Here is a 24,053-nt window from a genome sequence, read left to right as displayed (position 1 = left end):
GATTCGTCAGGTAGGATATGATCCAGGATAGCGCAGATTCCGCAATGCCGAGTTCGGCGAGAGTTGCGAGGAGAATCAGGTGGTTCACGGTGTGGAATGCCGCGGACAGGTCGAGGAGTGTGAGAACTAATGAGAGGGACGAGGCTCTGGCAGCACGGAGTGACTCAGTTACCAAGAGGAGAGCTGTCTGAGTGGAGCTTACAGTCTTGAAGCATGTTTGATGAGGGTCAGGCAGAATGTTTTGTGAGAGACAGGAGGACAGTTGGTTAAGGATGGCACATTTCAGTGTTAGAAAGGAATGAAAGAAGAGATACCGGTCTGTACTTATGGATGTCAGTGGTGTCAAGGGTATTTTCTTAAGGAGCCGCTTGATTCTGGCATTCTTGAAGGATGATGGAATAAGGCCAGAAGTGAAGGCGGATCGGTGTTAATACTTAAATATAAAAAGATTCGTCCTTTTCGGTCAGATTTAATTTCTATGCAATATGTTATATCTATATATATTAGAGCTGTCAGTTAAACGCGTTATTAACGGCGTTAACGCAAACCAATTTTAACGGCGTTAAAAATTGTATCGCGCGATTAACACAATTATTTTATATTAAAATAATTGTGTTAATTTTTTATATTTTATATATATGTATTTTTTTTCTTTGGCTCAAAACAAAGAAGCAGTAGCCTGACTGCTATGTTCAAATGACATTTGTTCAAAGCAGTCGTTTAATTGCACTATAGGCTCTTTTTTTGTATCGTCCTGTTTTGATCAGTATATGCCAATGTTGTTATCAATAAAAAATCATTTGCACAAGGCAAGCCGATGCACTTCACCATGTTGACAAGAGAATTAAAATGAGAAGAATTATGGGACAAAAAAATCAAGGGATATTTAGCATAGAAAAATAATTTGCGATTAATCGCAATTAATCGTGAGTTAACTATGACATTAATGCGATTAATCACGATTAAATATTTTAATCGCTTGACAGCTCTAATATATATACAGTATATACCTCCCCGTGGCTGCTACCTTGCCGTGGTGGGGAGGCTTGCGTGCCTCCGTGACTCAAAAGGCTATATATAGTGAGCAACCTGGTCTCACAGGAATCCGTGAAATGACTACGGACGCTTAACTCGAAATCCGTGGCCACATCACGGAAACACGCCTTTTTCCGTGATGTGGCCACGGATTTCGCGCCAATGCAAGTTAATGACACTATTATTCCGTGGCTCACACATGGATCCCTGTTTCAACGAGCAAGTCGACCACGGGCGCTTAACTCAAAGTCCATGGTGGTCTCACGGAATCACTTTAATCGTCCGTGATGTGGCCACGGAATTTGCTCCAAGGCAAGTAAATGACACTGTTATTCCGTGGCTCACACACGGATCCCCGTTTCAACGAGCGAGTCGACCACGGGCGCTTAAAGGTCCCATGACATGCTATTTTATGTATTCTTTAATATAGGTATTAGTGGGCAACTAACACAGTATTCAAAGACGTTCCCTAAATTCAGCCGTGGTGCAGAGTTACAGCCACTCCGAGCCAGTCGCACATTGAGCTTCCCCCAAATGCGCTGTTTCGGTGGGCGTGTCAAGGAGGAGGGTGGGGGTGTGGCCCTGAGCAGCTTGCAGCCACCATGCGCTCTGTTTACAGTGGATGTATCGCAATGGCGAGCCGCACACAGCCTTTAGCCGTGTTCTGTAAATATTCTAGAACACACGGGAGTCCTGGAGCTCTATATCTAAATATTATCATATAGCCTACACAGATATCTATATCATATAATATATATTATCACGGCCAAAAGCTGTGTGAGCCGATATTATGAATCTCAAACGACCGCGTTGGGTTCTCCGACGTTCCTGGTTCTTCAACGTCCACATCAATGTGAATACACACACTGTAACGCAAGTGTTTCTTGTCGGTTCTTTGACGTGTCTTGTATTTCCACAACGAGACTGTCGTGGGGGTTATCTGAGCCATGGTTGAGAAGGAATTGGGGGAAAGGAACTTTGATTTGACTCGCTGAAGTACATGAACTGCGACATGCCGCCGGTTGCCGCGAGGCACCATCGCCCGGCAGCGGGCAGCCGGCAGCAGGCAGCGCGCGGTTCAGTCGACTTCAGGTTGATGTGAAAGTGGAAGAACCAGAGACGTCGCAGAACCCGACAAAGTCGTTTGTGATTCATAATATCGTCTGGAGGCGCACACAATATGTTATATGATATAGATATCTATGTATATGATATTATTTAGATATAGAGCTCCAGGACTATAACGCAAGTGACTCGAGACACGAGACTCGTATTGGGGGTTATCTCAGCCAAGGTTGAGAATGAATTGGGGGGAAGGAACTTTGGCTTTGACTCCCTCAAGAACATGAACCACGACATGGAGGAGAAAGGGATTGTTGGCGGCGAATGTCTCCCGCTTGAGCCCCGCTGAGGGACCACCGCCGGAGGCGGAGGTGCATAAGCGCTGCCCGGCAAAGATCCCTTTCTCCTCCTTGTCGTGGTTCATGTTCTTGAGGGAGTCAAAGCCAAAGTTCCTTCCCCCCAATTCATTCTCAACCTTGGCTGAGATAACCCCCAATACGAGTCTCGTGTCTCGAGTCACTTGCGTTACAGTCCTGGAGCTCTATATCTAAATAATATCATATAATACATAGATATCTATATCATTTAACATATTGTGTGTGCCTCCAGACGATATTATTAATCACAAACGACTTTGTCGGGTTCTGCGACGTCTCCGGTTCTTCCACTTTCACATCAACCTGAAGTCGACTGAACCGCGCGCTGCCTGCGGCCGGCTGCCCGCTGCCGGGCGATGGTGCCTCGCGGCAACCGGCGGCATGTCGCAGTTCATGTACTTCAGCGAGTCAAACCAAAGTTCCTTTCCCCCAATTCCTTCTCAACCATGGCTTAGATAACCCCCACGACAGTCTCGTTGTGGAAATACAAGACACGTCAAAGAACCGACAAGAAACACTTGCGTTACAGTGTGTGTATTCACACACACACACACACACACACACACATGTGGCGCTCGCACGGTCGAGTCTCATTGGCGGGCCAACGTCTCTGGGCGGGCCAGGCAGAGTAAGGGGAGGAGCTGAGATTCCTCATGACGTCATGAGCACAGATTTCCAAATCAGCGCGCTTGAGCCTCCGTTTTTTCAAAGGCGAGCAGAACAGCTAGTGCTCGTTTTACACCAAACGCAAGTTTTAGCAACTGGGGGACCATAGGCAGGCTAGGGGAACTCATATTTATGTTAGAAAACCTCATAAATTGAGATTTTCATGTCATGGGACCTTTAACTCACAGTCCGTGGTGGTCTCACGGAATCACTTAAATTGTCCGTGATGTGGCCACAGAATTTGCTCCAATGCAAGTAAATGACACTGTTATTCTGTGGCTCACCCACGGATCCCAGTTGAAACGAGTGAGTCGACCACGGGCGCTGAACTCACAGTCCGTGGTGGTCTCACGGAATCACTTTAATTGTCTGTGATGTGGCCACGGAATTTGCTCCAATGCAAGTAAATGACACTGTTATTCCGTGGCTCACACACGGATCCCAGTTCAAACAAGCGAGTCGACCACGGGCGCTGAACTCACAGTCCGTGGTGGTCTCAGGGAATCACTTAAATTGTCCGTGATGTGGCCACGGAATTTGCTCCAATGCAAGTAAATGACACTGTTATTCCGTGGCTCACACACGGATGCCCGTTTCAACGAGCGAGTCGACCACGGGCGCTTAACTCACAGTCCGTGGTGGTCTCACGGAATCACTTAAATCGTCCGTGATGTGGCCACGGAATCTGCTCCAAGGCAAGTAAATGACACTGTTATTCCGTGGCTCACACACGGATCCCCGTTTCAACGAGCGAGTCGACCACGGGCGCTTAACTCACAGTCCGTGGTGGTCTCACGGAATCACTTAAATTGTCCGTGATGTGGCCACGGAATTTGCTCCAATGCAAGTAAATTACACTGTTATGCTGCTATCCATTTGGATGGTACGCTGGTACGAACGACGAGCTTCAGTGAGACGTGACATATTTCCCTTGCTCCAGCCTTCCAGTTTGCCATTTGTGTTTCTGTCGAGCCACGAGGGGGAGTAGTAGCAGGCTAGTGATCATTAGCAACATAGCCTCTTTAGCAAACCAGCTTCAAAACTTTACATTGAATTGCACGCAAAGCAAGACCGTTTAATGCATATATTGGTGACCGGATTATAGCAGCAATGAAATCAAGTGTGTAAGAGGTTTGATAAACGACATTAAAGCCACCAACGTGGTACAAATAGAAAGAAAAGACATCTCATCCCCCATTAACTATGGGTGCTGTTGGGAAAAATAACCTGATGAGCACATCATATGGCAGGCACATTAATATACAGTCGACTCTTGCTCTAAACCCAACGAACACATAACACAAACATGATAATATATAGTCAGGTCAAGGCCGGAGCTGAAGGCCCCATCTCCCAGGCAGGCAGATGGTGGACACTCAGACAATGCACCAGTATCATCTCCAGAACGGGAGAGACACATTAATTTATCACACAGGAGACACCTCGAAGCTCTCCCCCACTAGAAGGAACACATGCAGATACTAGGGGCCTGAGAGCCACATTAATTTATCACACAGGAGACATTTTGAGAGCTCTTCCCCGTTAGGAGGAACCAAGAGATACACCTGCCCATACCAGGGCCTCAGAGCCACATTAAATTACCACACACGAGACATTTCAGGGGGGCACTCCCTGTTTTAATTTATCACACCGGAGACACGAGGAACTCTCCCTGTTACGAAGCCCTCTCAGGGCCTGGGAGCCAAAACACACCGAACCGCACACACCTCAAACGCACACACCTCATCGAGAGGAGGATACAGCATAAGACTGCATCACACAGGGACTCTTCATCTTCTTCTGAAGCAGACCTTCCACGGAGGCGAAGCTCCAGACGAACCATCAGCGCTGATTAGGGACTTAGACATATTCGATTTCTCACGCTTTATGACTCTGTATAACCGTTGCCACTTTACTTAATAAATCCAAGGTCCTCGTGCCGATAGACTTTATTACCTCTCCGTCTCATTTTATCTGGTCCAGTAGCTAGACAGACCGTTTTTCCCTACAAATTTGGTGACCCACGACGTGATAGTTTTTCTGAATTGAACCGCAACTGGGAAACGAGAGACGGAGAGCGGCACGACCTCGGGACCCCGGAGCACCGGACCGGTTCCTGCAGTCTCACCTCGTGCACGCCCAACAAAAGGTAGGCAGAACCTGTTGATAAAATCCAAACTCTGCATAGTTATATAGGAACCATATTAGGAGGTGAGACTGTGAGAGCGGTTCGCTACGGGATATCTCGTGGGGACGAATAGGACTGTATCCCAGCATTTCCCCATAAACCCGATTGACCCTGAACGCGTGACACATCGAATATCGGCTCGTTGCATGGTGAAAGAATACCCTCGAGACCATAGGGCCTATAAGAATCGGGCATAGTGATACAAGACTACCGATGGCCATGTAATGGATGTGTAATGGAGACACCTATGTCTTAAAGGGGGGTTAGAGTCCCCTTCTTTGTTTAGGTATTAAATAATTTCGGTGGTAAGGGGGTTAGAGTCCCCAACTATGTCTTAAGGGGGTTAGGGTCCCTCGGGTGGGATTAGAGTCCCCACCTATGTCTTAAGGGGGGTTAGAGTCCCCTTCTTTGTTTAGGTATTAAATAATTTCGGTGGTAAGGGGGTTAGAGTCCCCAACTATGTCTTAAGGGGGTTAGGGTCCCTCGGGTGGGATTAGAGTCCCCACCTATGTCTTAAGGGGGGTTAGAGTCCCCTTCTTTGTTTAGGTATTAAATAATTTCGGTGGTAAGGGGGTTAGAGTCCCCAACTATGTCTTAAGGGGGTTAGGGTCCCTCGGGTGGGATTAGAGTCCCCACCTATGTCTTAAGGGGGGGTTAGAGTCCCCTTCTTTGTTTAGGTATTAAATAATTTCGGTGGTAAGGGGGTTAGAGTCCCCAACTATGTCTTAAGGGGGTTAGGGTCCCTCGGGTGGGATTAGAGTCCCCACCTATGTCTCAAGGGGGGTTAGAGTCCCCTTCTTTGTATGTGTATTAAATAATTCTATGTGGTAAGAAGGTTAGAGTCCTTTATCAGGGTTAGAGTCCCTTTGCAGAGGAAACGGTGCCTAGGGCATGAGTGACACACAGAGAGAATAAGATAAAACTAGGCTCGTTGCGTGGTGAAAGAACACCCTCGAGGCCTAAGGCTCGCCGCCCTTGATAAGTGAATCTGAGGCGCCCGAGGAAGCACAACGATTTCTTGGCCATATATTCATTGCATATGCGGGGACTGACGGACAGACACCTGAACTGACGCAGACTAGGGATAGCAGAGACCTCTCACCCCCACCTTCACGACCAGAGAGCAAGTGCGTGTGTACTAGGGATGTGTCGGTCGCGACTGATTCGTTACAACGAACGAATCCCGAACGTGAACGACAAGAACTGGTTCCCCAAAACAAGAAGAACTGGTTCTTTGATTCTTTTTTTTTAACATAAACCAAACATATGGTCACGTAAATAAAATATACAAACGAACAGAGCTCCGTCTCCCCGCGACTTCCATTGATTGAGTCTACAACTTTCTCAAAGATTCAGCCAATGAGAGGTAGCAATGGTGTTGGAATGGCACCTGGGTAAACCAATGACAAGGCGGTACCGTCGAATATGCGCGCTTTCTCTGTCTGACGTATCTTGGGTCATACCATTCGACTCATATATCCCCCTAAATTTTTTCGAAAATAGACTTGACCACCATCTGTTTATTGGATAAACGCATTTCCCAATCCCAGGAGTCTTTGCTCGATTCTATGTCAATTTAAGAACAAACAAAGAAATTAAACTGCAGTTCGTATTTTTTATTTATGACCATGCAAGTTCTGTAATGCCTGAACAATGAAAAATTAAATGTAAAGTAAAATAAAATTATAAATGTAAAACCATGAATGAAATATAGAGAGTAAGCAAGTGGTATAAATATTGGTGGGACGTTCGACATACTATATAGCAGGCATCTCCAAACGGCGGACTGCGGTCTTGATGGTCCTATCCGGACCCACGACCAATTAAAAAATAAAAAAATTCTAAAAAAAAGTTTTTTTATTTTTTATTTTTTTTAAGATGTAATCTGACGTAACGAACGAATCAAAACGAACGAATCAAATAAACGAATCGTTATAGTGAACTGAACTGAAAGAACTAGTTCCCGGAAAAGAATCATTTTGCCCATCCCTAGTGTGTACGGAGTCGAGAACGAGAGTCGGCGTGGGTGGAAGAATAGGAGAGCATGGGTGAAAGAGAGAGACAGAGAGACAGTGTGTATGCGCGTGAGAGTGAGAGAAAGGCTGTGAGCGACTCCGTGTGTGCGCGTGTACGCAAGAGGTGATGTTTCTGTGTGTGCGTCTGCGGGAGACAGAACGAGAAGTCTGTTGATATGTTTCTGTGTGTGCGTTTAGAGGAGACAGAGTGAGAAAGGCTGTGTGCGTCTCTGTGCGAGTGTACGCAAGAGGTGATGTTTCTGTGTGTGTAAGAGGCTGTGAGAGACAGAATGAAAAGTCTGTTGATATGTTTCTGTGTGCATCTGCGAGAGACAGAACGAGAAGTCTGTTGATATGTTTCTGTGTGTGCGTTTAGAGGAGACAGAGTGAGAGAGGCTGTGTGCGTCTCTGTGCGCGTGTACGCAAGAGGTGATGTTTCTGTGTGTGCGTTTGGAGGAGACAGAATGAGAAAGGTCTGTTTAGGTGTGTGTGTGTGTGTGTGTGTGTGTGTTTGTGTGAGAGGGAGCAAGAGAGATAGCGAGAGAGATAGACTAGGAGAGCTAAAGTCGGAGGACGATCGAGAGGGACCATTTTCCCTCTAGACAGTTGGAGGTAGCGATAGAGTGCGTGTTTTTCTAACAATGAACGGTTGTTTCAGGACCACGAGAATGGACTCTGTATGGTTTTCAGGCCCAGAGTGTAATCCCCTTTTCCATATGTGTAGTCCTCCCATTTGAGGTCCCCGTCCACCATATTTGAAGTCCTCTACTCCACATCATGTTGTAGTTCCCCTCCCTAGAATTGTATGGAAGTTAGAACCTGTGAGGGTGTTTTTGGTTCGGCCTGACGAGGCCTGTACCAATTTCGGTGGTCAGCCTCGTAGTTTTGTGTATATAGAAATTTGGAAAGGGGGAGCAGTATTAAGTTATATATCCGGGAATTAATCCGGATATATAGTGCTTATATCTAAGCACTTTGAGATTCTTGAATATGAAGTGCATTATAAATAAAATGTATTATTATTATTATTATATATATAATAAAGTGAAAAGTTATTTATGAATGAAGGGACAGAAGGATCTTTTTGTGTGTGAGAGATAGTTATTAGGCCTTGTTCCATGATGGATAGTTCAGGATGTTGCATTCCAGGTTTATCTGTTAACGGTCCTAAGTGCAGCCTGACCCCAAGAGGGGGAGGAAAGAATGAGAGAGAGAGAACACCCCCATTTGTTGACCCACACCATTAAGGCAGCACAGAGAGACACACTAACACACAGTACAGAGAAAGTGAGTGAGACCGTATACGTGCGTTTGTGTGAGTGTGTGCATGTGTGTGTACGTCAGTGTGTACGTGCGTGTCAGCGAGTATGCGTCAACATGCGTTTGGGTGTGTACGTTTGCGTGAGAGAAAGCTGGATAGAGGGAAAGAGAGAATCTGTGAGTGAATCAGTGGTCCGCTATATCTTTACCCGTTAAAACGGGTAAAGGAAAGAATAGATAGATTGATAATGATGAATAATGTCTCTCTGACGTATTGTTTTGGTCTATGGCTTAACCTGCGGAAATAAATAAATTGACAATGATGGATAACGACTTAAGGCTATGAGGAATTTAAGGCCCCCTCCTTCTTTCTCGTTCTCCTCCTCCAAGAGTGACAAGAGTTACCCCCCCGGCCCCGCCACCTACCCCCAACCCCTTGGTCCAGCCAGGCGGGCCTCCTCCGACCCAGGTGCAAGCCCCTCCCGCTCAAGTGTGGGGGCCCCAACCCCCGCCGTACCCGTACCCATACCCACCCTCGAACCCAGCAACACATGAGGGACCCGGGATGTACCAGAACCATCAGTCCAGATATAGAGGCGGATCCAAATGGAGAGGGAGGGGCCGGACCCCAAACACAAACCCAACCCGGTCCTACCCCTGCTTCATTTGTGGGCTCGTGGGACACTGGTCGAGGGAATGCCCCCAGTCGGGACCGCCGGGGATGCAACACGACCAACATGATCGTCAACCGCGACCCGGTCCGCCCTACGGTAACCCTGGAAATGGATCGACGCAGGCCTCAAACCCCGGAACCCCGATGTACCCTCTCTGGAGGGACCCGGGATACGACAGCCAATACTGACGGGACCCGAGAGCCTCGAGAGGGACCCAGGTGGTGAACCTGGGAACGGGAACCCCAATGGTGGACGGACTCGTAAACCAGACCCCGATTCGGTTCATGGTTGACACCGGAGCCACAGTATCCACCATCGGGGACCTGAACCATGAAATCCCACCCCTCTCCACTCGAACCCTGACTACCATGGGGTTCTCGGGAATAGAAAAGACAAACCCCCTCACCACCCCCTTGCCGCTCACCATCCTGGGGCAAACCTTCTACCACTCCCTCCTATATGCCCCCGAGTGCCCCACCAACCTCATGGGTAGAGACATCCTGAGCAAGATCAACTGCCACATCAGCTGTTCCCCCGAAGGAACTTCAATGACGACAGAAGCCGACCAACCCCCCCAGATGATGCTGGTGCATGAACCCCCGCCCCTGAGCCCCCCGTCAGACGTATATTGGATTCGGAACATGACTACCACGGACGGACTCAAGCCCCTAGAAGAAACGTATCGAGAGTGGGCCCCCTGGATCCAGCAACAGGGGGACTTCTACCCACCGCACGACCCCCTCCACACGACCCTCAATGTCCTTCGTGACCCAGACGAAAGCTACGACGAACAATGGAGCCGCATCATGGAGGGAACCGGCCAGAAATGCCTCTACGAAGCAATGTACGTCGGACCTGAGGGGGTGGCGGCCCCCACCCTCCTCACCCCGGATCAAGAATACTGGTACCGTCTTAAACCCGAGTCCCGACCACACGTGACCCTGGCAGTAGCCAAGCACCACACGGCCATGAAGCTGGGGCCCATGATCTGCCGAGCGACTCAAGTACGAGAGTGGGCCCCCACCGACAACCCCCACATACACCTAGCCCCTGACAAAGGCTTGATCCGAGTCTCCTTCCCCCGGACGGCCTCCTGGGGGGTGGCAGAACGAGTGGAGCGCGAACGACCGCTCGCCCCCGAGGATGTCAACGCCCCCAGCCCCCTGGAAGCCGAAGATCCCGACGTAAAGATCATGCTAGACGACCTCCCTCCGGAGCTCTGGGCCACCGGCGCCTACGACATGGGGTTTACCCCCCAGCACAACATCCAAATACCTCTCAAACCCGACCAAACCCCGATTCACCAGCCCCAGTACAAGGTCAGACCCGAGGCAGAAGCAGGGATCACAGCCACCATACAGGGACTCAAAGAGGCAGGAGTCCTCCGACCCTCTCAGTCCCTTTGGAACACCCCGATTCTCCCAGTAAAAAAGGCGGACGGACTCACATGGAGGATGGCCCACGATCTCCGTCTAGTGAACGACGCCACAGAAGGACCCCCAGAGAGGGTGCCGAACCCGCAGGTGGCGCTCCACGTGGTTAACCCCGAACACCTCTGGTTCTCTGCAATAGACCTGGCCAACGCCTTCTTCTGCATCCCCCTGAACAAAGACTCACAAGACATCTTCTCTTTTACCTGGAAGGGAGAGAAACTCACCTACACCCGAATGCCGCAGGGGTACCGATCGACCCCCACCATATTCAACGACTGTGTGCGAAAGGACCTCAAGGACACTGTACTTCCCGACGGAGTGGTTATGGTCCAGTATGTAGACGACATCCTGCTCGCTGCGCCTACCAGACAAGCCTGTGTGGACGCTACCAAGACCCTGCTCGAGACCCTAGGGAAAGCAGGGTACAAGGTCAAGCGGCCCAAACTACAGGCTGTCCGGCCCATGGTGAAATTCCTGGGGAGGTTGGTCGGAGGAGATACCAGAGACATGACCCAGGACACCCGAGAAACCATCCTGAATTACCCAAAACCCGCCACGGTTCAGCAAATGTTGGCCTTCCTGGGCCTGTGCAATTACAGCCGCCAGTACCTCCCGGAATTCACAGAGCGGACGTCCGAACTCCGCCAGATGGTCACCACAGCCGGGGCCCGACACCTACGGGCCCCGCTGGAATGGGACCCAGGAAAAGACACCGCCTTCCATCAGCTGAAGCAGGCCCTCCACTCAGCCGCCGCCCTCCAAGCCCCCGACTATACGACCCCCTTCCATCTGGACGTCACACAGAGGAACGGAAATGTAGCGGCCACCCTCTGGCAGGCAAAGGCCGGCACCCGAAGGATCCTCCTCTACCACAGCTCGGCCCTACCCACTCCGGCCCTAGGACTCCCTCACTGCGCCAGACATCTCATGGCCATCGCCATCGCCCTACGAAAAACACAGTTCCTCACCATGAACAACCCCACGGTGGTGCACACCACCCACGGAGTTAAGGCTGCGGTGGAGAGCTCACTCTTCACCCTGTCGACCGCCATCACCCAGATCCGATTGACCGAGGCCCTGACAGATCCCTCGGTGAGCTACTCGACGAAAGGAGTGAATATGACCGGAGAGTATCCCGCAGACACGGACGGCACCCCCCACAACTGCACGCCTCGCATCCTGTCGGAACTCCGAGCACGACCAGACCTCCAAGGGTCACCCCTAGAAACACCCAAAACAGTGTGGTACACCGACGGCTGCTGCTACAAGGATGCCCTGGGAACCAACATCGCCTCTTGGGCGGTGGTGGAACAGGGGACGACAGGGGTCTGCCACACCAGACACTCAGGGATACTCCCGGAGTATCCCTCGGCCCAAAGGGCTGAACTCACGGCCATGGTCGTAGCCCTCGAAGCCGCGAAGGGCCTACGCCTCGACCTTTACACCGACAGCAACTACGTGTATGAGCTCTGCCATCTGAACGCTACCCAAGCAGAAAGGCGGGGTATGTTGACCTCTACAGGGGCGCCCCTGAAGCACAGGGACCTCGTCGTCCGCCTGCTCCTCGCCATTCAGCTACCAGAGTCTGTGGCCATCATCAAGTGCCAGGGCCACACAAAAGGAGACTCCCTGGTCACCCGCGGTAACAACGCCGCCGATGCGGCCGCCAAGAAGGCGGGGGGCTACACACCGCCGCTAGTCCTGTCCCTGATGAACCCCCTAGGGGAGGGGCCACACCCGAGGAGCATGAGCGACTTCCTGATATGCCTTGGCGAGATGCAAGAACACGCCGGTCCTTATGAGAAAAGCACCTGGATCACACGAGGATGCACTAAGGACGAGTCCGAAATCTACCGCTACTCAGATGGCAAACCGGCACTCAGCTCACGAGCTCTCTCTCTCATGGCTCGGTCACACCACTCCCGTACCCACCAGTCCACCACCGCGACAATGGAGACAATCCGGCGAGACTGGTGGCACCCCGAAATGAGAGCCAGCATCCAGGAAGTGATCAGAGACTGTCACGCCTGCCAAATACACAACCCACGCCCAGCCCACAAACCCCCTAGAGGAGTTTTCCCTGTTCCCCAACTACCCTTCCAAGAACTCTACATAGACTATACCGACATGGGGCTGGACAACCGCACCCAGGGGAAACGCTACCTCCTGGTGATCGTCGATAGATTTACCAAATGGGTAGAGGCCTTCCCCACCAAACGTGAAGACAGCGCGTCCGTGGTCAAAATTTTGCTAAATGACATCATTCCCCGTTGGGGCTACCCCAAGCTACTCTGCTCAGACAACGGGTCCCATTTCTCTAACGCCAAATTGCAGGAGGTAGAGGCCGCGTTAGGAATAGCACACCGGTTTGGCTCCGTCTACCATCCCCAGAGCCAGGGACTGGTGGAAAGGGCGAACCGGACCCTCAAAAGCGTGATCGCGAAGGCAGTTCACCCTGGGGACACAGGTCCCCAGCAGCAACAATTGCTGCGGGAAGAGCTAGCGGGCTACGCCTCTAAGAAAAAGATGAGCTGGATAGAGGCTCTCCCATTGGCATTGTTCAGCGTGCGCTCCCATCCTAGCTCCCGGTGCGGGCTTAGCCCCTTCGAGTTAGTGACAGGTAGGCCCATGCCCGGGCCGCATTCTCCCCCCAGGGGCCCGGTACTAGACCATTATGATGAAGCCCTCTTAGAATATGTACAGGCCCTGACTCTCGCCTCCCGAGCCTTGTACACACAGGTCACCTCCCTCCCGACCCCCGAAGATCCCAACCCCGTCCTCGTTAATCCCGGGGATTGGGTCTGGGTCAGGGTCCACAAGAGACAGTGCCTTCAGCCACGATGGGAAGGCCCCTATAAGGTACTTCTGGCCACCCCCTTCTCTGTCTCCCTTTCAGGAAAGAGCGGCGCCCGCTGGCACCATCTGTCTACCACCCGCAAGGCCGACAACCCACATGACCGCACCCTGGCTACCGTTCAACGCGACCTCGCACGGCTGCATCATGAGGCCACCACTGACGCCACAGGAGGCCCGGACCAATAGACGTTGCCACTCTCAGATGAGGTCCTGAGCGCAGTTGAATAAAAGGGTCTAATGCTCAGGTGGCGCCTTGCGACCACCTGCCCGTGATGACGCTCAGGACTATTCCGTGGTTTCAGTTATTCCCGTGCCCCGGGCCTACCCTGAATACCCCATGCGTGTGATTGCTTATTGTTACACGACCAGTTGACTCCTCCTCACATCCTTAGTGTGTGGTCATCTAGGGATGGGTTGAGGGGGATTGCCATTCGTTGTTTACCTCATATCTTTCTGATATTATTATTATTAGTTAGGGACACGTTTCATGGTTGCATTTCTTTCCTGTGATTGTTATTGTGTAGTGTTTGTGTGGTTGTTGCATTTTTGTTTATATCGTTATTGTTTACTGGTAGTTTTATTGTTGCATTTTGTTGTTGTTGTTATGGTTTGGTGTTGGTTTTGTTGTGTATCATCTGCTGCCAGTATTGTTGGTATTGTCTGCTCGCGATGTAAGGCCGGGGTGGATGCCACCCCCTAGGTGGGGTGTGTATGGCATACCCATGTCTGGAGCATGGGTAGCGTTTCTCCCACGTGGTTCCCCATACACCCGGTCCAGCGAGTTGTTTTAGTCCCATGCTCATGGTTGTTTGTTTTTGTGGTCATTTTGCCTTCTTTCTGTTATTTCTAATGGTGTTATAATGGTAGTCCCGCGCTGGAGTCCTATCCCTCGTACCCCTAATGAGTAAAAGTCGTCTTGCGACGACTTGAGGGGGATATGTTGGGAAAAATAACCTGATGAGCACATCATATGGCAGGCACATTAATATATAGTCGACTCTTGCTCTAAACCCAACGAACACATAACACAAACATGATAATATATAGTCAGGTCAAGGCCGGAGCTGAAGGCCCCATCTCCCAGGCAGGCAGATGGTGGACACTCAGACAATGCACCAGTATCATCTCCAGAACGGGAGAGACACATTAATTTATCACACAGGAGACACCTCGAAGCTCTCCCCCACTAGAAGGAACACATGCAGATACTAGGGGCCTGAGAGCCACATTAATTTATCACACAGGAGACATTTTGAGAGCTCTTCCCCGTTAGGAGGAACCAAGAGATACACCTGCCCATACCAGGGCCTCAGAGCCACATTAAATTACCACACACGAGACATTTCAGGGGGGCACTCCCCGTTTTAATTTATCACACCGGAGACACGAGGAACTCTCCCTGTTACGAAGCCCTCTCAGGGCCTGGGAGCCAAAACACACCGAACCGCACACACCTCAAACGCACACACCTCATCGAGAGGAGGATACAGCATAAGACTGCATCACACAGGGACTCTTCATCTTCTTCTGAAGCAGACCTTCCACGGAGGCGAAGCTCCAGACGAACCATCAGCGCTGATTAGGGACTTAGACATATTCGATTTCTCACGCTTTATGACTCTGTATAACCGTTGCCACTTTACTTAATAAATCCAAGGTCCTCGTGCCGATAGACTTTATTACCTCTCCGTCTCATTTTATCTGGTCCAGTAGCTAGACAGACCGTTTTTCCCTACAGTGCAGCCATCTTCTTTGCGAGTTGTACAGCTCTGCTCGCTCTACTTTGAAAGCGACGAGATACTACGACCAAAAGGGGGTGTGCCTCAGTGAAATGCAGCAAGAAAGCTGGGAGATTTGCGACTTTACCACTTCGTAGATCCAAATGGATAGTAGCATTATTCCGTGGCTCACACACGGATCCCAGTGTAAACGAGCGAGTCGACCACGGGCGCTGAACTCAGTCCGTGGTGGTCTCACGGAATCACTTAAATTGTCTGATGTGGCCTCGGAATTTGCTCCAATGCAAGTTAATGACACTGATATTCCTTGGCACAGAACACAAACCATAGCCTTTAAATTGGGATATTTTATTCGACTACAGAAGAGGTGTGCGCTGGTACAGGGCACCCTCTTATGTAGGGGAGAGTGGGGTAAGTAGTGCCAATTTTTACTTAAAGTGCCATTAAAGCAAGGGGATAACAGTAATACCTCCAACCAAGATATAAACATATAGTTTAGGATGTTGTGCATCCCTGGGAACAATTACTTTGGATATTAAACAAACTGTTTGAGAAATACAGCTTTAGAAAAAAAAAGTGTTTTTGTGGCACAACTTGCCCCCGGTATGGGGTAAATTGTGCCATTAGAGAGAATACACTGGGGTAATTGAAGTAAAACAGATCATTTTAATCTCACAAATGATAATGCTATATAAAAGCAAGATTAATTCAATACAAATTACTTGTTTAGCTTTTATTTAAAGTTGTAACAACATCAAAGGCCACTTTTCTATAACAAGGCCCATACCGTCACATGAACACCTAATTTAGTCTTACACTGCACAGATCCAGCCTACTAGGCTTACAACTTAACATCCTACTTGTCAATGCAGCAGGGAAATATGAACTTCTGCTCCTTTCTGGCTGTAACACCACGTTTTGTGGTTCAATTTGCTTAAACAAGGCTGCTCAGAACAAAATGAGTGTAGCGCTTGTCTGGGGCCAGTACTGGAAAAAAGCACTAAATATCTACCTAGATTCGAAGGAGAGGCAGCCTAAGAACCAAATAGAACAAGTTGTACAAGACCAGTTTATTGCTTCACAATCGGTCATGCAACAACCACAATATAAAGCGATGAATGCAACAACCACAATATAAATCAATTAAAAAAAAAAAGAAGAGTTGATTGTTTGGAAATCGTCAATCCTTTCAGTGTGTGTAATGTTCCAAGATATAGTCCATTTATTCCAATGAAATGGGGTATGCTTGAAGGTTCCGCGAGTTCTGGGTCCTTATGTGTACTTTATCTCTATCTTACTACCCGTCTACCTGACGGGCAGGACTGGGGTCTGATGTCTTCTTGATAAGCAAATCAGGTTCGTTCTGGATCATACAGTTGGCCACACTGCATCCACGATCCGGGTTTAGCTCGCCATCTCAGCATTCATTCACCGGGTTCTGATTCTTCTAGTGTGCACATAAAACCAATCTACACAAAGTGCAGAATAATCAGTGTCTGCTTTCTAAATCTATTTCTTACATGAAATCTCATTAACTTATTTTCTACATGTGTAACCATTACCTGGATGCACTCAGATTACATTGAGACAATATAACAACATAACAGTACCCACTAGTATTACTCACTTGCTTAGAAGCTTTCATTTGCAATGCGTTTCACAAAATAATAATGTACAAATCAAAAATACAGTATTTCACATTTCACTTTTCCAGTAATGTTGTTAAGTGTAGTACTATTGTATGCCCTTACTCATCGTGTCCATTAGAGGGCAGTGTTGACTTTACCTCTGTGTTACCTGACACCTTCCTGTTCCGGTGTCCCAGTTGTTACATGTGACCATGGCCGTTTCTCAATTCCTAGCACGCGTACTCCGGACTCGATGACTTGCAAGCACGTACTTGGCAAGTCCGTACTTCAAGCACAGACTTGCGAGCACGCGAGTACGTACCTGCAATTGGAACAGCAGCGGACTCGATGACGTCACCACCTCTGCTCGTCCGTTAACTGCTACGGCCTCATTTAGGCATATACTACTGAACAATATAAACAAATGATATAAAACAAAATCCCAGCCTCTTTCTTTTTCAAATAGTAGGCTATGTAAATATTCTGAATGAATAAAAATTGAAAAGATATGCGTGTCCTGTCATGTGTATGAGCTATACACACACACATCTTTATATATATTTAAGCAATAGATCACGTGGTATGAGCACATGCCACTGACTGAAGTGATCTATTGCTTTTATACAACGGTTACTATTATGGCGAAACGAAAGTCATAGACACACTACATTTAAAAAGAAACCAAGAAAGTCAAAATAGCCGTTTTATTAAAGAATACAAAAAAGTAGTCCCTCCTGGCTGCCGCTATGCATCGACGGTCGCTATGCAACACACTTTAGCGTCCCTCCGAGAGAAGGCTCCGATAGAGCGGTTCGCCGGCAATTTATCCTCTTGAGCAGTTCACTCGCCGTGTGCCTAAGCTTTCATTAGTCCCTCCATCGCCTTGCTCACTCCCGGAGTAACAACATTTACACGCTCTCCATCATCCAACATATGTTTTACTTTGTAACTGTTTCCACTTCCAGGCACAGAGTGATATACAAACTTTCACAAAATGATCGGGCGTCATAGCAGTTATGTATACGCTCATTATACAACAGTTGGGAACCAATCAAATCGCTGGATTTAGGTCCCCCGTTGTCTTAATATTTATATATTATCTTATATTATTATTATTATATTATATAAATATAAGTTAAGAGTAACTTAAGCTACAGTTGTGCGTCTTCTCCATATTGTCCGCCATCGTACTGCTGCGAGTGCGAAATGCATCCTGGGATTTATAGCGGTTGCAAGTACATGAAACGGCGAGATCGAGCACGCATCAAGAACACTTCCGGGTTTTACGACAGTACTCGCTTGATGCGTGCTTCGAATTGGAACATTGCTCGGGCAACGACTGATGACGTTTCACGAGTCGACGAGGACGCACAAGTACGCAAATTGAGAAACGGCTGATGTTGAGGAGAATGGCAGCTCAGCTGCGTTACTCCCGCCTGTCGATACAATAAATATGCCTACAAGGCTAAAGGTAAAATGTGTCTGATGAGAGTTTGATTACATCTCCACCGCAACGCACTAAGCTCATCAGGTTATGGGCCCAGGAACGCAAGTCTAGAGCAACAACAAGTAAGAAGAACTGTTAGCCAAGAGAAGTTACTAGACGAGCCTGGATAAAAATGGCACCAAGAGACCCCCGCGAAAATTGAGGACTCTACAAGCCACAGCCTGAGCAACGTCTTGGAGGTCGCGAACTATAAGAAGAATAAAAGTGAAACTGGCCGGAGCAGGTACGCTACAACAGCAGATCGTCTTTGATGGAACAGAAGAAAAGTATGATCTATGGGAAACACGATTCCTTAGCCGTTTACACATTCTGAAGTTGAAAGACACCATTTTGAGAGAGCCCGCTGGCGAGGCTGCCATAGCTGCAGATCCAGCGGAGAATGCAGATTGTTATGCTCAACTAGTGAATGCACTAGGTGATAAGAGCCTATCATTGATAATAATAATACATTTTATTTGAGGGCGCCTTTCATAGCACTCTTAAGGTCACCTTACAGGGCAGTTTTTAAAAAACAAAACAAAATCAACAACCATAAAAAACACCAAAACAGGATACATTGAAACAATTTACACAAGTGGGGTGAAATGGGTGGGAGACAATGAATTAGATTGAATATGTCAGTTTAAAAAGATGTGTGAGTTACGGAGGTGGGAGGGTGTTCCAGAGGTGGTGGGCAGATCGGCTGAATGCCCTGGACCCCATGGGGACCAGGCGGGCGGGTAGTACAGTGAGTTGAATGGAAGAGAAGGACCGGGGAGTGCGGGTGGGTGCGTTGGTGTGCAGGAGTTCACAGATGGATGGAGGGGCGAGGCTGTGGAGGGCCTTGAAGGTGAGGAGCAGAATCTTGAAATGGATGCGGGTTTTGACCGGGAGCCAGTGAAGCTGCTGAAGGACAGGAGTGATGCGATTAATGGAGGGGGTTCTGGTGATGATGCGAGCGGCAGAGTTCTGGACCAGTTGAAGCTTACGGAGGGACTTGAGGGGGATACCAAAGAGGAGGGAGTTACAGTAATCGATGAGGGGAAGTGACCAGGGTGTGAACAAGGATGGCTGTGCAATGGGGTGTGAGGGATGGGCGGAGGCGGTTGATGTTGCGTAGATGGTAATAGGCAGACCTGGTGATGTTATTGATGTGTGCTTGGATGATAGTGTACTGTCGAGGATGACACCCAGACTCTTAACCTGAGGGGAGGGGGAAACTGAGGTGTTATCGATAGTGATGGAAAAGCTGTCAGGTTTTGTCTGGGTTGATTTGGTGCCGATGAGGAGAACTTCTGTTTTATTGCTGTTGAGTTTGAGAAAGTTGCAGGTGAACCAGGTTTTTATTTCAGAGATGCAATCAGTAAGGGAAGTGGGCGGGAGAGTGGACGAGGGCTTGGTAGAGAGGTAGAGCTGGGTGTCATCAGCATAACAGTGGAAATGAATGTCACATTTGCGGAAGATTTTGCAGAGGGGAAGGAGGTAAATGATGAGGAGTAGGACAGAACCCTGGGGAACACCTGAGGTGACGGGGGAGGGGATGGATTTAAAAGACTTGAAGTTGGACAAATTGAGTACGGCCAGAAAGATAAGATGTGAACCAGTCAAACGGAGTGTCGGTGATGCTAATGAAGGATAGTCTGTTGAGGAGCGTGGTGTGACAGATGGTATCAAAGGCTGCACTCAGGTCCAGGAGGATGAGGATGTGAGTAGTCCAGATAAGACATGACGCCGCCGATGATGGAAGGAAAGCCTTGAAATTATTAAGAGAACTTTCTTCTGGAAAAAGCAAGCCCAGGATTCTAAACCTGTACACTTCATTGACCACCATACAAATGGAAGGGAATGAGACTGTGACTGATTATATGATAAGGGCTGAGAATATAATTTCAGCTCTTCGTGATGCAGGAGAGACCATGAGTGATGGGCTGCTTCTAGTCACTATTTTGAATGGACTGCCAGACTCATTCAGACCACTGGCTGTCCACGTTACACAAAATGAGGACAACATGACATTCAAGGACTTCAAGAGAAGACCGAGGGCCTATGAAGAATCTGAGAAGATGAGGACAACCGGACCTGCAGACAGCGTGATGAAGACCATGATGAAGACTAGCACAAAGCAAAGCAAACAAGGCACCAAGACACACTGGAAGGAAGGGGAAGCCACTCTGACGTGTTACAAATGTGGAGAAAAAGGACATATCAGAACTAGGTGTACCAAGAAAGTGTGGTGCAGTCACTGCAAGAGCAATACACACGCAGAGTCTCTGCGTGTGAAAGAGGGAAAAGACGGAGCCAGAAAAAAGTTGCAGAAGAAGAGGAGGACATCGACGACGGGGATCAATGTTTCCTGGCCAAGCATGCAACCAACGAGAGGCCATCTGTCAACTTGAAGAAGAAAGGGATAATGGTGGACACCGGAGCGACATCTCATATTATGATCGACATCGGCAAGTTCAAGAGCTTTGACAACACATTCCAGCCCGACACCCATTCTATCGAGCTGGCGGATGGGAATAAGTGCAGTGGGATGGCGCAACGCAGAGGGACGGCGCTGATCTACCTGCTAGACAACGAGGGACGACAACAAAGAGCGCAGCTACAGGAGGCACTGTATATGCCAACCTACCCACACGACATCTTCTCAGTGGCAAGGGCAAAAAACAGAGGAGCGACAGTGACATTCAAGAAGGGATACAGCCACATGATCACCAAGAAAGGGGACAGGTTTGACTTCCATGAGAGTGGTAATCTGTTTTACTTGCCATCTGTTCAGAAAAATGTTGATAAATGCAATATTTGCCACGACATGCAAACCTGGCATGAAATATTGGGTCATTGCAATTATGAGGATGTACAAAAATGAATGGGTGTGGTAAGAGGTATGGAAATCAGAGGCAGTGCAGCCAGGCCAGCACAGCTGTGTGAAATATGTGCAAAGGGTAAATTCACACAGACAAGGAATAGAGAGCCAGACAGAAAGGCTACAGAGCCCTTACAACTGGTCCATACTGATTTAGCCAGTCCAATGAGAACCCCAAGCTTAGAAGGTGACAAATATGCACAGTCTTTTACAGACGACTATTCAGGTGCCATGACATATTTTCTCGATTGCAAAAGTGATGCAGTACATGCCACAGAGAGGTTCTTAGCAGGCTCCGCCCCTTTTGGGGAAGTTAAATGTCTACGCTCGGATAATGGTACTGAATTTACAAGCAAGGAATTCAAAGCACAGTTAACCAAAAATAAGATAAAGCATGAGACATCTGCACCCTATTCGCCTCACCAAAATGGCACGGCAGAGAGGTTGGAGAACCCTCTATCTATGAGATGGGCAGGTGTATGCTTTTTGACAGTAAACTACCAGACAAAATGTGGAATTATGCTGTACAGACAGCTGCCTATGTGCGAAAGCCAGACATGTCCAAACTTCAGAAATTCGGATCTGTGTGCTTTGCATACACACAAGAGAAAGGGAAGTTAGATACTAGATGTGAGCAGGGTCTTTTTATCGGGTACGACAAGAACAGCCCAGCTTATCTTGTTTATTATCCAGACACAGAAAAGGTTGAAAAACACAGGCTAGTAAAATTTACAAACAAGACAGTCAACGAAAAAGAAACACAAACACATGGACCACACACTGAGTATCAGGACAGAGAGGTACACCCCAGGGTCCTTGACAATGAGGGAAATGATGATGAAAAAATGGGAAATGCATCAGGTCAAAGTGTTCAAGATGAAGTTTCTGTTTCTGAGATTGAAGGTGAACAGTCTAGCGCTGGGGGTCAGGGAAGAAAGAACCCACCTAGAGCTAGAAGAAGGCCTGAGCACCTACAGGGATATGACATGGAAGACACAGCAGACAGGCTGGTAACTTGTGTAGACTGATGTTATAGAGCAGCTGCGACATACCACAAAATGACCAGGATGCCATACGATCAACCAGGTCACGGCAGTGGATAAGTGCAATGAATGACGAAATGCAGTCACTGAAAGAGAATGATACATTCAAAATCACCCAGTTGCCACCAGGCAAAAAGGCAGTGGGGGGTAGGTGGGTGTATACACTCAAGAGTGATACGGATGGGTCAGATAAGTATAAAGCAAGATTTGTTGTAAAAGGTTATAGCCAAAAACAAGGCATTGATTATGAGGAAACATTCTCGCCTACTGCTGACATGACAACTGTCAGAGTAGTCATGCAAAAAGCAGTGCAGGAAGATCTAGTTTTACGTCAAATGGATGTGAAAACCGCATACCTGCACGCACCAATTGACTGTGAGGTCTATCTCGAACAACCTGAAGATTATGAGAAAAAGTCAAAAACAGGAGAGAAGCTAGTATGCAAATTAGAGAAGTCCTTATATGGTCTCAAGCAGTCAGGCCGAAACTGGAATTCTCTGTTGCATGCATATCTCACTGAAAATGGTTTTGATCAAAATCCTGCTGATAACTGCCAATACACAAGGGAAAAAGAAAATGAAAAAGTGATTTTGATTGTGTGGGTTGATGATCTGATAATTGCTGCTAACAAGGAGGAGGTTGTGAAAAATGTCAAAGTGATGCTCACTGAGAGGTTTAAAATTAAAGACGTGGGGAAATTAAAGTTTTCTAGGGATCGGTTTTAAGCAGTCAGAGGATCAAGTCACAATGTCACAACACCGGTATGTGAACAAAATCCTCACCAGATTTGGGATGCAGGATTGTAAAGCCAGAGAGACCCCATGCGAGTCAAAACTCGAATACACAGAAAATGCTGTAAAAATGAAAGATCCAAGGATCTATCGAGAGGCAATGGGAAGTTTGATCTATTTGGCTACTTGCACTAGACCAGATTTAAGTTATGTGGTCAGTAAACTTTCCCAGCATTTTGCTGAATCAAGTGAAGAGCATTGGAACACTGCAAAGCACGTATTCAGGTATCTTAAAGGTACAACAGACCGTGGGTTATGTTTTAAAAAGGATGACACAGGTGAACTTGGTCTAATAGTCCACAGTGATGCTGACTGGGCATCTGAAGTCACAGACAGACGTCGCACCACAGGGTACTGTGCCAGTTTAAGTGAGAAAAGTGCAGTCATTTCATGGAAGAGTCGAAAGCAACCAACAGTTGCACTGTCTACCTGCGAGGCAGAATACATGGCCTTAGCGTCAGCCATACAGGAGTGTATGTATTTGCAACAGCTACTCAAGGGTATTGATAAGTGTCAGTATGCACGAACCAAGGTTTACGATGACAACCAAGGAGCTATTGCACTAGCTACTAACTACATATTGATATAAAATATCATTTCATACGTGAAACTGTGAATAGTGGGAGAATATGTTTGGAATATTGTCCTACTGACAAAATTATTGATGACTTGATGACAAAACCAGCCAGTAAGCTACATCTGAAAAAGTTTGCTCAGTATTTGTTTGGCACTTAGAGTGCAAGAAAAGCATATAGTGTCTCAAAATGTGTTTAAAAAGTAATATACCACAATAAGCTAAGAGCGAGTGGGGGTGTTAAGTGTAGTACTATTGTATGCCCTTACTCATCGTGTCCATTAGAGAGCAGTGTCGACTTAACCTCTGTGTTACCTGACAACTTCCTGTTCCGGTGTCTGAGTTGTTACATGTGACGAT

The 24,053-nt window shown here is 48.0% G+C and overlaps 1 protein-coding gene and 1 long non-coding RNA gene across 2 annotated transcripts in view; one reads left to right on the top strand and one right to left on the bottom strand.

Moving 5' to 3' along the window:
• Window positions 1–24,053, bottom strand: part of LOC132453796 (uncharacterized) — a 159,765-nt gene that overhangs the window by 117,157 nt on the left and 18,555 nt on the right. The window lies entirely within an intron of this gene.
• The window catches only part of LOC132453802 (uncharacterized), a 33,545-nt gene continuing 26,412 nt past the window's right edge, over window positions 16,921–24,053 (top strand). The window contains exon 1 of the long non-coding RNA XR_009524806.1: window positions 16,921–17,033. This is a non-coding gene — a long non-coding RNA (uncharacterized LOC132453802). The remainder of the gene's footprint in view (window positions 17,034–24,053) is intronic.

The sequence above is a fragment of the Gadus macrocephalus genome, chromosome 3 (assembly GCF_031168955.1).
Source record: "Gadus macrocephalus chromosome 3, ASM3116895v1".
Taxonomy (NCBI): Eukaryota; Metazoa; Chordata; class Actinopteri; order Gadiformes; family Gadidae; genus Gadus; species Gadus macrocephalus.
Note: the sequence above shows the minus strand (reverse complement) of the source record. Positions and strands in the feature narration are given on the sequence as shown.